Genomic DNA, 12341 nt, shown 5'->3' on the forward strand with positions numbered 1-12341 from the left:
ATCGTGACGCGCTTATGCATCAATGGAGAGATTATCCTACTTTCTCAAGCCCATCTCTATTGAAGGTGCCCTTAGCTGGTAGCTGGCAGATAAAGGTCATAGTCCTATGATATTCTGCTGTCAACTCATTGCTTCACCTCTCCAATAATTTATCTTGTATTCTTACTGTTCCTCAATATTAGAACAAGATCAGATACCCAATATCATCAAATCCACCACCTCCTCTCCTCAATTGCATTATTGCAGTTCGACCAAACCTTGCTGATCGTTTAGGATCCAGGAAGGTCCGTATTTGGCTAGAAGTGCCTTAGGTAGTAATTCGACATAAATTAATACTTTAATTCAGCTAAATCATACTTTAATGCATAAAACTGGTTCCATGTAAGTGAAATAGGCTTTGTCGGGTTAAGGTTATAGCAAGCTTTTGACCCCTAGATCGTCCAAATTGGAAGGCAAGGTATATATTAAACATTTGGTAGATTTAACTAATATGGAATCCAACAACCACTATAGTAATTAAAAACACATTTGTCCCCCCGGTTGTTCCACGAGATGTCAATTTTCAGCAACCCTTCTGGCATATATCCTAGATATCTTCCTCATTCTTAGGGCCATATCAGAATCTACAAGATTTGGTTATGTATTTGCCGTGTCACTAATGTCATGGTTTACCATTAGCTAACAAATTTTATGAGCATAACCTTATATAAAAACATTTTCAGCCCTGAAAGCATGAGAATGTTTGGCTTATCTCCAAGCCTTTTTCACCTCCGAGCTCTGTTGTGATCAGCTTCATGGCCTTTGATGGTTCCCACTCTCTTAAAACTAAAACTTAGCAGTCTCCTTGAGAAGGAATTTGTGAAGATTTATACTATATATATATATATATATATATATCGGGATTGGGTTGGGACAGGTTTTACCATTATCCATACTGCCCTGGATTTGCTATGTATCAGATTGCTCCATTAGAGTTGGATCAGATTGGATACCTAATGGGACAGAATAATTTGCCACCTCTATTTATTCTTTCAATTAAACTAGCCTTTTTTGCCGACCAGCAACCTAGTGACAAAGTATATCATATTTGTGATTCCAAACATATGCAAAGTACTGTACACTGATGTATCTAATGGCTGCCCAATCTTGGCAAATGCATGGGTTCTTATCACATGTCCAAATTTTATTGTTCTTTGACCATGCATTGATCCATGTGCTCTTCAACAGGCCGTCGTGGATTGATTGCGTGTGGTTGATTTCCAATGACCCCTAATTTGCTTAAACCCCCTTTTTTTTTTTTTTTTGAGAAGACCCCTAATTTGGTTAAACAAATGGCATGTATGCTGATTAGAAAATAACAAATCAAGATAATTTAGACAAGCCCATATTCTGATGGTAGATTCTGTTTGCTTATTCAGCAGCGTATGGCCTTCCAATGCCCTTTTTTCCATACTTTTAATCGGTGGAAAACAGCATCTAACTCATGAAAGCATATATTCTCTAGATATTTTAAACAAAAATTCTCCCTTTCCAGAGAATCTCTAACCCTTTGTCTCAGACATCCAGTCATCAACGGCATATCCATCACCCATTCCCATGGGCTGTGCGAATTAATTGACTTGATATGTCCTTGCACATCACACAGTATTTATTCTCCCGGACAGTGCCACCACCATTAATATGAATCGCTGTATTAGTTCTCACTGCGTTCGGTTTAGGTAGAATCCTCTAGATAGTTTCAAGAGATTCCCTATGTGGCAATTGCATAATTAAGGTTCAGTTCATCGTTATCCACTAGGAATAATAAACGCACTTTAGTGTACTACTAAAGATCTTGCCACCAAGAATGTACTTTGTCTTCCTTGCCTACCATTTGTAACCAAAATTTTGGGACATCGCATAAAGAGAAGATGACCTGGTAGCAGAAGAATTGGCAAATAAAGCTTTATAGATCAAATCTTGTATTTTTGTAGCACTATTGTATTTCTCCAAATACATCTCGGAGTACCCCAAATTTGCCTGACAGTCACACCACCAGCTTCACAAAGATGACTTGGATGATGGGAGTCATTTTCTACATTAGCCATGGTTTTGGTTGGAAACTCTCCTGATGGTGATAGCTTATCCGACATGATTAGATTCGACATATGTGCAACTTTATGGTGGCATATTTGTCTATATTAAATTTTAATAACTATAATCAAAACCTTCAATCTTGTGTTTTAATAGCACCATTGTATTTCTACAAATACACCTTAGAGTACCTTCAATTTGCCTGATGGTTACACCACCAACTTCATAAAGATGACTACGATGGTTAGAGTCATTTTCTACATTAGCCATGATCTTGGTTGGAAACTCTCATGATTAGATTCCACATATGTGCAAAGTTATGATGGCATCCACCGATATTAAATTTTAATAACCACAATCATAACCTTCAATCTTCATGCCAATTAGTTGGTTTTGGTTTTTGAAGCTTTCTTCATGCATCACAAAGTCTAAATAAGAATTTAATACAGAGAGTGTGCATTCCACTAGCCCAAGATAGATCCAAATTTAAGGTAGAAATCATTCTAATTAAATGCCGGAAAGGATTCTTTATGAAATCATTAGGCATATTAAATTCCCGTAATTAATGGTCAGGACCATCTTGACGGCAAAACTTGGTCAAGTCTTAGCAAAAAAAAAAAACTTGATGAAGAAAGTAATCCGGCAAGGACGGTGGCAAAGCTTGACTATGTCGAGAGAGGCTTATTCTTGAGTGTGGCAGGGCTTGCTAGGATAGACAGGAGTTTTTAAATCCCATTTGGACGGAAATGGTGGCAAGAAGTAACGTAGGTGCCATCCCATATTCTGATTCTGAGGCAGGAGGTGGGATGGTGGGGACATCGGCTGTTTGCAATGTAGGAAGGCTAAGAATAGAAGGTGGTGTCCTTTCCTCTACTCTAAGAGTTCCAAAAGCCCTTAAACGGGGCAGGACTAAAAATGCATTGGCTGCCATTGGGTGGTTTCGAGTGCCATGTGAGAATCAACAAAAGAAACCCCACGGTCCAGGAATCATCATGGAGCCCCGAGAGAAGTTAGGCCGGTCTAATTATTGGCCTTGCTCCTCTCCAGACTCCAGCTATGCTTGGGTCCACACCTATTTATTTACTCTTTTTTCTTCTTTTCTAAACGATGTCATGCTTTGAGGTAAGGTACGGAATGAAATCCTCCTCTCACAAGTCATTTCAATGACTAATCAAACAGTGCTGATTGGTTCGTGTTTCTGGGTGAAGGCAGCATTGGAATGACTCCTGTTTTTCAAAAGTCGCTTCAAAGTATATAACTACGTTTCAGAGTTCATGCATTCAATGGGGCCAGGCTCCACAGTTGGTGATGGGAAATGTTGATGCGCAGGCGTAGGGGTAAGAGGGAAGGGGACAGTGTCAATGTGAAGGATAATAGCGAGCAAACGTGTTAGCCTAGTCTATTCAGTTGTGCAGCCCGCTTAAATTAGGAGGCGGCACCCCATCCAATTCTTGCATGATCTTTCTCGAGAACTTGATACGGTTATTCACTTATTCCATCCTTTACTTCTGTAAAATAATTGGTTTCGTGCCCATTATTATGTTTTGAAAGAATAAAAAAATAATTTAAGATTTATTTAATATTACTTTTATTTCTCTACAAATTAATGAAATGCCAAATAAACATTAATGTTGAAAATAACAATTTTGGATGGAATTTTTTGTTGGACTTACTACTTATATTTTGAGCTAGTTCCACATGGAGTGGCCCATATTATACTAATAGGTGTTGGACATGAACCTCACTAATGATGCATATATTTTTAAGTGGCAGCCTATATAGGAAGAAAAAGAGAAAGGAAAAAATAGAGATGAGGTTAAATTTTGAGTTTTTATGTATCACAAGGATTTTTCATAAAATATGCTTCTTGGATTGAAGTTCAAGACACGAGGACTTGATCTTCTTTATTCACCTTATCCAAAATGGTGTTTGGTGCTTCTGAAAAGTTAAAAATTTCTCTTTCAGGGTACGTCTACAAACTTTGTAAGTTAAAAATTTGTTGATATTTTTTATTTTTAACATCTTCTTGCGCTCTCGTATTATGTTGTTGTTGTGGACCTCCTATACTCTTCATATTATTGATTCGTGGATTCCGCTTGATACTCCATAATTTTTTTCTTTCTTAAAAGATTTTTCATATAAAAATTTGATATTCTCATTCTCTTAGTTATTTGATTTTTCTATTTTTACTAGATTATTATTTGTGATTATGGATTGTACTTGCGAAATATGATTTATAGCTTGCCCAGGAGAAGAATAAAGTACTTCTTCCCACCATTTTTGCCATTTCTTACTTTTAATTTTCATTCTTTTTCACCAAAAAAATCTTTCTTATCAAAAGCTCTAAATATTTTATAAATATATTTTTAAAAAAAATATCAGATTACATCAAATATGTTGTTTAGTCTAATCCATTTTTTTTCTTAATATTTTGAAAATAAAAACAAAACACAAAAGCGATACCTTATAGCGTGGTCTTCATTCATATTATGCTGCCATCAACCTATCAACATGGCACCATGTTGCAGGATTACTACATTGGAACTCGACAAGAATAACGATGCATGATTTTTCTTCGTGCAACAATACCATATTAAGTGACAACATTTCCATATGCAATTCATCTCTCTCTCTCACTCACACACACACACACACACATATTCATAGATAAGGAACCATTTGCACGTGGATCCCTGGATAGCTTGGTCTGCAATAATTCTATATCGGCAGGCTCTAAAAGATAAATAATTTCCCCACTATCACAACCATTAGATTAAATGGATAGATTTTGAGAAGATGTACTACATTTCTTCAATCCGAGAAGGTACTGGATAAGTCGAAAATAAGCGTTGTTATCGATGTCTTTTTATCTAAAGGATTGTGCGTCTTCGCCGTAGAAAGTTGGTGCTGTAGATCGAGCAAGCAGAATACTCCCTTTTCCAGAGAATCAGACTGAGACTAACACAAGCCCCATTCCAGCCCATCAAATTGGTTAGGTCAGTAGAGCGTGACTGGGCACAAAACGTCCATAATCTCCAATATATCACCTAGTTTACAAGAAGGTAAGAAAAGGCTACCCACATAGCCAATTTGTATCAGTAAACTTCGATCAACTGTTAATCTTGCAAATACATTTATAACTCAAAAGAACATTTTTTATTCTTGTGCATAAATGGGACTATAAGAACTAGCCAGCTCACCTAGACCTAATGTTGGGCATAACTGGCGCTGACAGGGGAAAAAAAAACTCTAGGCGAACACATTCGGCTACAACAGATAAAATGGATGGCAGGCCCAGCAATCGTGTCACCAATTTGTGGTGAATGAATGCCTTGAGATCACGTACTTCCATTCATCATCTTCCACGGGAGGGGCTGAGATGGAGATAAGGAACATAAAGCTTCATCTGTTTTGTTAATGGTTAAAATTGAAAATATTCGGGTTAATGGGCCATTAGCAGTCTATTCTCTATTCTAATCCACAAATACTCTTCTAAGAATAAGTTGCCAGAGACTGACAGATTCTTTATAGATTTTGCAGCTAAGAATGGAAGGAGATCTATTGCATGTGCACAGGTAGTAATCATGATATTATAACAAAAAAAAAAAAACTTGAGTTTAGGCTAGCAATTTATGAATGCTAGAAGCCTGACCCAACCATAGTGGCATGTGACTCAGGCATGCGTGAATGCATATATATAATAAGTATTTCTCATAGTGGAATAAAACTTTTTAACATGCAGTTTGAAGGGCTGTGGACTGGTTTTAAAATTTCTGGTCCCTCCCCCATCCACCACTATACCAGGTCCAGGGGTGTATGCTTTTAAGGGGACCGAGATTTTTTTTATAAAAAAAAAATAAATTCTTGGTTGACCAGGTGTTGAAAAGTTGGTCAACAGATTTTTGCATTTTTTTTTGGTTAAAGTCTGATCCGCCATCAAGTTTCCCTAAATAATATTTTAGCAAATTCCAAACATGATAGCATCAAATTTATCGATGCAACTATAGAAATTATAATAGAATTTGAGTTTTAAAGATTATGATATAAGAGTATGCACTAAGCCCCTCTTTGATTGGTATCATCCTTTGCCAATTGGGCAAGGAGATAGAGATTCCATTTTAGTTTGCGTTGGTCATGGGGATGTGAGTTGGGCATAGGATAGAAGATGAGGAGTCGTTTTTGAATTATCAAAACAAAATATAACATAGAGCCGGAATATGCTTACCTTAATAAAATCAACGACATGTATAATTTGAGCATCAAATGACTTGAATCATCTCCACTCACTTCATGGATTGAAATTGTATTAAGCTGCCCTAACTATTACCTAAATTAACCTGCGCTTAACCTATGCAATAGCTTGAGCTTTGCTGAAGCTGGGGCACGTTGGGTCAAGAGTTAATAGAGCTCAGCTCGTGCCAAGTAACACATATCAAGAGGGCTGATCCCAAAATTCCTCCGGATTGGTCAAACTCCCACAACACCCCCAGGGACAAGAAAATTGTAGAGAAATTACATCAAATTTGGATCAATCAATCGCCTGAAATTAAACAGACACGTAAGATGGGATGGGCCTGGGCCAGGGCCAAATCCAAACCTTGACCTCACGTTCTTCGTCAGAGAAACCTTGAACTCACTTTCATTATCATCGCTGTCAAAGCCCATTATACCACGCCACTTTCCCAACAACTGTCACTTTGGAAAACATCTAGCGAGATCCGTCCAAATGATGGCAATCAATGGCCTAAAAAAGCCATGCAAATAGGCCGAGCCACTCTTAAGAAAATGTTCACAAGGACCGCCAGGCTAAGTTTCGCTCCCCTGACCCACCTAGAGAAATTCTTTATGCACTGTACGGTGCAGAACCGCATGCACCATCCGCATTGATTTACAATGCTAAATTTTTTTTTTTCATACATTATATTTTAATTTTATACATGAATCAATCATCACGGATGGTATGTACATTCTGCACCATCTGCAGTGCACAAAACCTTTCTCCTCGTCTATTTGCATCTCAGTCTCCGGACAGTAGCCCATATATTTGATAATTAGATTAATCTTTTTTTTTTTTTCTATGACGGTGTTGCTCTGTTAATTAATCTCTATATTTAAAAAGTGCTACTACCGATCAACCAATAATGATCACCGCTTGGATCACCAGGGATGTGGCAGTCGAATTGGTGCCAAACGTAGTAGCGTGGGTGGTGTTAGTCTGGCTCTGTCTGTGCTCAGGCAACCACTAACCTCTATAACCCGGCTAACGTGAGTGGGGATTAATAGTGAGTGATCTATAGCCTTTTTTTACATCGAACTTGCAGCGCTTACCAAAAATAACCAAGAGGGAACAATCTAATAGGGGATGTTCATCACATGGATCAGCAGTCACCTTTCAAGCCACACAGGTCGTGCTACAATATGCATCAAATCATACCGGAAAAATCATGACACCAAGCTGCAACCACAAGAATGTTTGCATGACTTAATATAAACTAGATAAATAAAATTTCAGCCAGTCGTATAAAATTATTGATTCGCCCAAATCCATTTGAGGATGAAATAAATCTGACTCAAGTATCTAGATGAGGTCTGAATAAAAGCCGGGTGGCAATTCATTGCTTCTCTTTTCTATAAAAAAAAAAAAAAAAAAAAATCTAGGTGAGGAGTAACAAGGTATAAGATTCAAATGTCACAATATGTAAGGAACTCAATTCAGATCCAATTGTGTGTACTAGTGATCTCAAAAAAAAAAAAAGAAAAAAAAAAGATAACATTTGTCTCCAAGGAAACAGAAGTTTTTCATCGAGGCCTCTAGTTCAGAGTGTCAATCTTTCAAGATTATTGCAATCAATCTGCCACCTCTACAATTTTCTAATTTAGAGCCTATTAGGAAAATCTAGCAGGAATTGGCTGGATTTCCAATTGGATTATAGATTACATAGTCTATTTAAATAAGATCTTTTTCAATCTAATTCCTCTCCGGTTCAAATTCTATAGAAAATAAAAATGACCTCATAGTTTTTTCCCCCCCTTTCCTGTAATCCAATAGGCCCAATGATGGGATTTAGGCCAACACTAGAATGGACATTTAGAAAGTAAATGACACCATGGTTAAAACGGTTTTAACGTACATGGCTCCGTTTTCTTATCAAATACTAATGCGTGCGTGTGTGAAAACTATGGAATAACAAAAGGCGGAGACAGATGCTATCTATACATAATGTCCGGTACAGCTGACAGCATTATAAAATGGCCATGGTGACCGGGGTTTTATATTTTTAATCATTTATTAACTAAGATATAAATTCTACTTTCGAATATTTTTATTTTTAACATGTTAAAACTTTAATTCAATTTTATTTGGGCAAACAATGAAATGGTCGAAAATAGTTGTAAATTTTTTATATTATTAGAATTTTTTTCCATGATCATCATTATCTACTTTGAAAATTTCAAAAAAAAAAATCTTACCTGGTACGGTATTGCAGCATAGCACCTATAATTCTTAAAAAATTAGATCTCACTTTTTTTTTTTTTCTTGTCACAATGTCCAGTAATACTAGTCCTATGTACCTTAGCTTTGCATTAACTCTGACTTTGTATGTGATAACATTGGCTTAAATTGTACTAAATTTTGATCCAAGAAAAAATATCGTACTTTAGAATCATGGTTTACAAATTCTGGCAAAATATACATTAGTTTGACAATATCCTATAGTCTATGGACATATTTGAATGCTTTCTAAAAAATATATAAATATAATATAAATATTATATATATATATATATATATATATATATATATATATGAAAGCAGAAAGTGAGAGAAAATAGAATGGTCAAGTAAGTTATCCATGTTAGCAGTAAATTTTCATTTATGAATGCTATGTGGATTAAAACTAATTTTCCATATACTACATATCAAGACTCTCCTATCTAATCATTTTTTCAGCATTAAATGCAAGCATTATGTCAGGGTATTGAAATTCATTTATATCTATTTAATTAGATGATTAAAATTCGCTATTATTGATCTTTGGAATATGAATAGACATGCTTTTAGTATTCATCTAGATATTTTTTAATAAATTATTTTTTATCATACAATCAATAATGTGATTTTATAATCCACGTGCAATATGTGGGATAAAAACTTAGTATTAGATAGTTATGTTGCAATAACTAGAAAGGTTAGGATCCCGGCGCAACCAAGAAAAGGCACGTAGCAAGGATTATACAAGGAACCCTGAAACTTAGGAGAAGAGATGTGATGATATCAAACATGGCTTATCAGATTCAAGAAACCTTTTCCATTAGGTTGTTAGAACAAGCCAAAGGACTGACTTGAAAAGATCTTTTTTTAAAAAAAAAAAGTCTTTTGAACTTATCATCCAAATTAAATAACAATCCAGTCTAAGATTACATTTCACCCCCCTTTTTGAGGCAAAAAATTCTAGAATCAGGTTAGCCAAAAACAATAAAGAAAGAAGCCTTATAAAGAACGCTAGAAAGGGAATAGCACTACAATAAGGAAAACGGGATGCATCATACTTCATTATCTTCAAATGAAGGAAGGCCAGAGGCATTGCTCTTCCTCTGAGTCGACAAAGTATGCTACTCGTTAGTTCCCGCATTATTATTTCATCAAATGCATATGATTTAGTGAATATAGAAACTAGTTGCAGGACCTGCTTTCTTACCCCAAAGCAAGTGAATTGTTTGAATGCTGTTTTATTGGTTTCATTCTTTTCCTAGGTGTAGCTAGTCGGTAGGCAATTATCACTCATATAAACTGCAAATTAAATGTTTCAGGCTTGGGCATTATTCCGGTATTTGAAGTCGTCTAAGCTTTTGTCATGTGGCAAGTGATACTGACAACTGTTTTAATTCTTCCTGGTTCCATAAATATGATAATCAGATAAAATGAAATGCTTCTTGACTTGCTGGTTATCCTTTATATCTCAATATGCTTTACTGTGTCAACGAGAAGGGAATTGTAATTGTAATTTAACTAGTGATCCAAACTCTTGATTTTTATGGATTAAATGGACTTCATGTAGCGAATTTCTAGTTGGCATAGAATCCATGTTATGCAATATATTTCCTTGAGAAAGTCGAGGAAGTTCCTGAATCTGCTATTGCTCTTTAGTTTGAGTGATAGATAGCAGCACATAAAACCTTAAACTTCTTTACAGTGCAAATGTTTCAGCAGTTTCTTATAGCTTTAACATTTGGAGAGCACTTGCTTGTTTAAAACAATCACATGCTTTGTAAAACGACTCTTACCTGCTAGTTCCATGGAGGTGTTGTAAGTAATACACTTACGTTCTAACATTTTTTTGGGGTAGGCTGAATGATGCTTTGGAATATTGGAATGTCTTGTTGAGATTAGGCGGGAAAAGTTGGGGACAGGCAATCCAGCTGAAGACAATGGGTAGAGGTCGGCTGTTATGTTGAAAGAAACTGGTACAGTTCGGTGCTAGAAGATCAGGCAACTGGAAATTCTCTTCAAAGGCCATTCCCATGGCATAAAGAAAAAGCGATTCCAATGTAATTCCTATCATGAAATGTGTTTCTTTGCATGGTAAAAGATCTATGTCGATGGCTTCTATTTGGATGGTTAAGCTTGAATTGGAGAATGACTTGGTGAAGTATCATTGTATGTTTCTTCTTTATACCAATGAGACACTGTCCCTTGTATTCTTGAATGTAACCATCTCTTTGCCTTTGTGGCCTTTTTTTTTTTTTTTTTTTTGTTTCTTTTTTCTTTTTTGGTGGTAGGCTATAATTCTTTGTTATAATATCTTGTAGTTCATTTCCTTCACCAAGACAATACGCGGGGCAAAAGATTTTCCTCCGTACAATTATCTATTTCTCTGGTGATGGTGCGGCTTGAGGTTCCAAAGAATGCTAATATCTCATGTGAGATTGTTGATGTGAAACAAAGTACATAAATGTAGTAGTAGAAGAATGCCAGATGAAAACGTGAACATTGTGTCTATGAAGGAAGAAACGGAGTTGTTTAATAGATAATACTAATATTAGTATTAGTATGGTAGAATATTGGTGGAAGAAACAATGAAGAATAAGACGGATTTGAAGATCTTCAGTAAGGTGAGAAGAAGAGGTTGGCAGACATCGACCTCCCACTGTCCTCGGTAGACCACCAACCAAATTAACTCCATGCTCACCCTGCCCCAACAAATAAAAATAAAAATAAAATAAAAAAGATTAACTCCATCGTTACAACGTTCCGCAAGAAGGATTTCAACCCACTAACATAAAAAACAAAAACAACCGAGTAGAACGTCTACCCAGTGCACTGTATCTTTTGCGTGAAGGGAAATTATTTGTACACGACGGTGCAGAAAATTTAACGTGGATGCATTATTTTATATAATTGATCTATGTAGTTATTATTTTTTAATATATATTTAATATTTATAATTTTATTTTTTATTTAAAAATTTAAAATAATAAAAATATTTTTATTTTTTTAAAAAAATTATAAAATTTTATGTCTGTATTTTGACGCAAGATATCGTAATATACCACAGAATGTCATAATTTTTTTTAAAATATAGAAATATTTTTATCATTTAAAATTTTTAAAAAAAAATTATAAACATTAAATGCGCATTAGAAAGTGGTTAAACAAAACTATCTCTTGTATATTATGACATCCTGATCCATATTATGACATTCTAAACTATATTACGACATCTTATATGCATGAAATCATAATATGTCACAGAATGTCATAATTTTTCGGATCATACGGTGATATCCTGCAGGTAGAAAATTATAGTATGCTACGAGACATCATAATTTTTTTCAAAAAATAAAATATCTTAATTTTTTTCAAAAAATAAAAATATTTTTATTATATAAAATTTTTAAAAAAATAAATAAAATTATAAATATTAAATATATATTAAAAAATAATAATTTTATAAATTAATTATATAAAATAATATATTCTATATCGAATTTTGTACACCGTCCGGGTGTATAAAGAATCTCTCTTTGCATGAAAGAAAATAATGATTCATCTCCCTTCACGATTGACACCATTGACTCGTACAATAATCATTTCAAGATTTGTGCAGGCGAAGAGATATGTGCCCAGCGTGATCCAACGGTTGACGTACGGAAAAATATCACTCTTTTCGTACGGAAGATGCAACGCGAACCCTGATCGGTCATCCAACCAAAACCGCGTGCGTTGGGGCCATTCGTGGTGCACCGCGTAAATACTCTGAATAGAG

This window comes from Elaeis guineensis, chromosome 2 (assembly GCF_000442705.2).
Source record: "Elaeis guineensis isolate ETL-2024a chromosome 2, EG11, whole genome shotgun sequence".
Taxonomy (NCBI): domain Eukaryota; kingdom Viridiplantae; phylum Streptophyta; class Magnoliopsida; order Arecales; family Arecaceae; genus Elaeis; species Elaeis guineensis.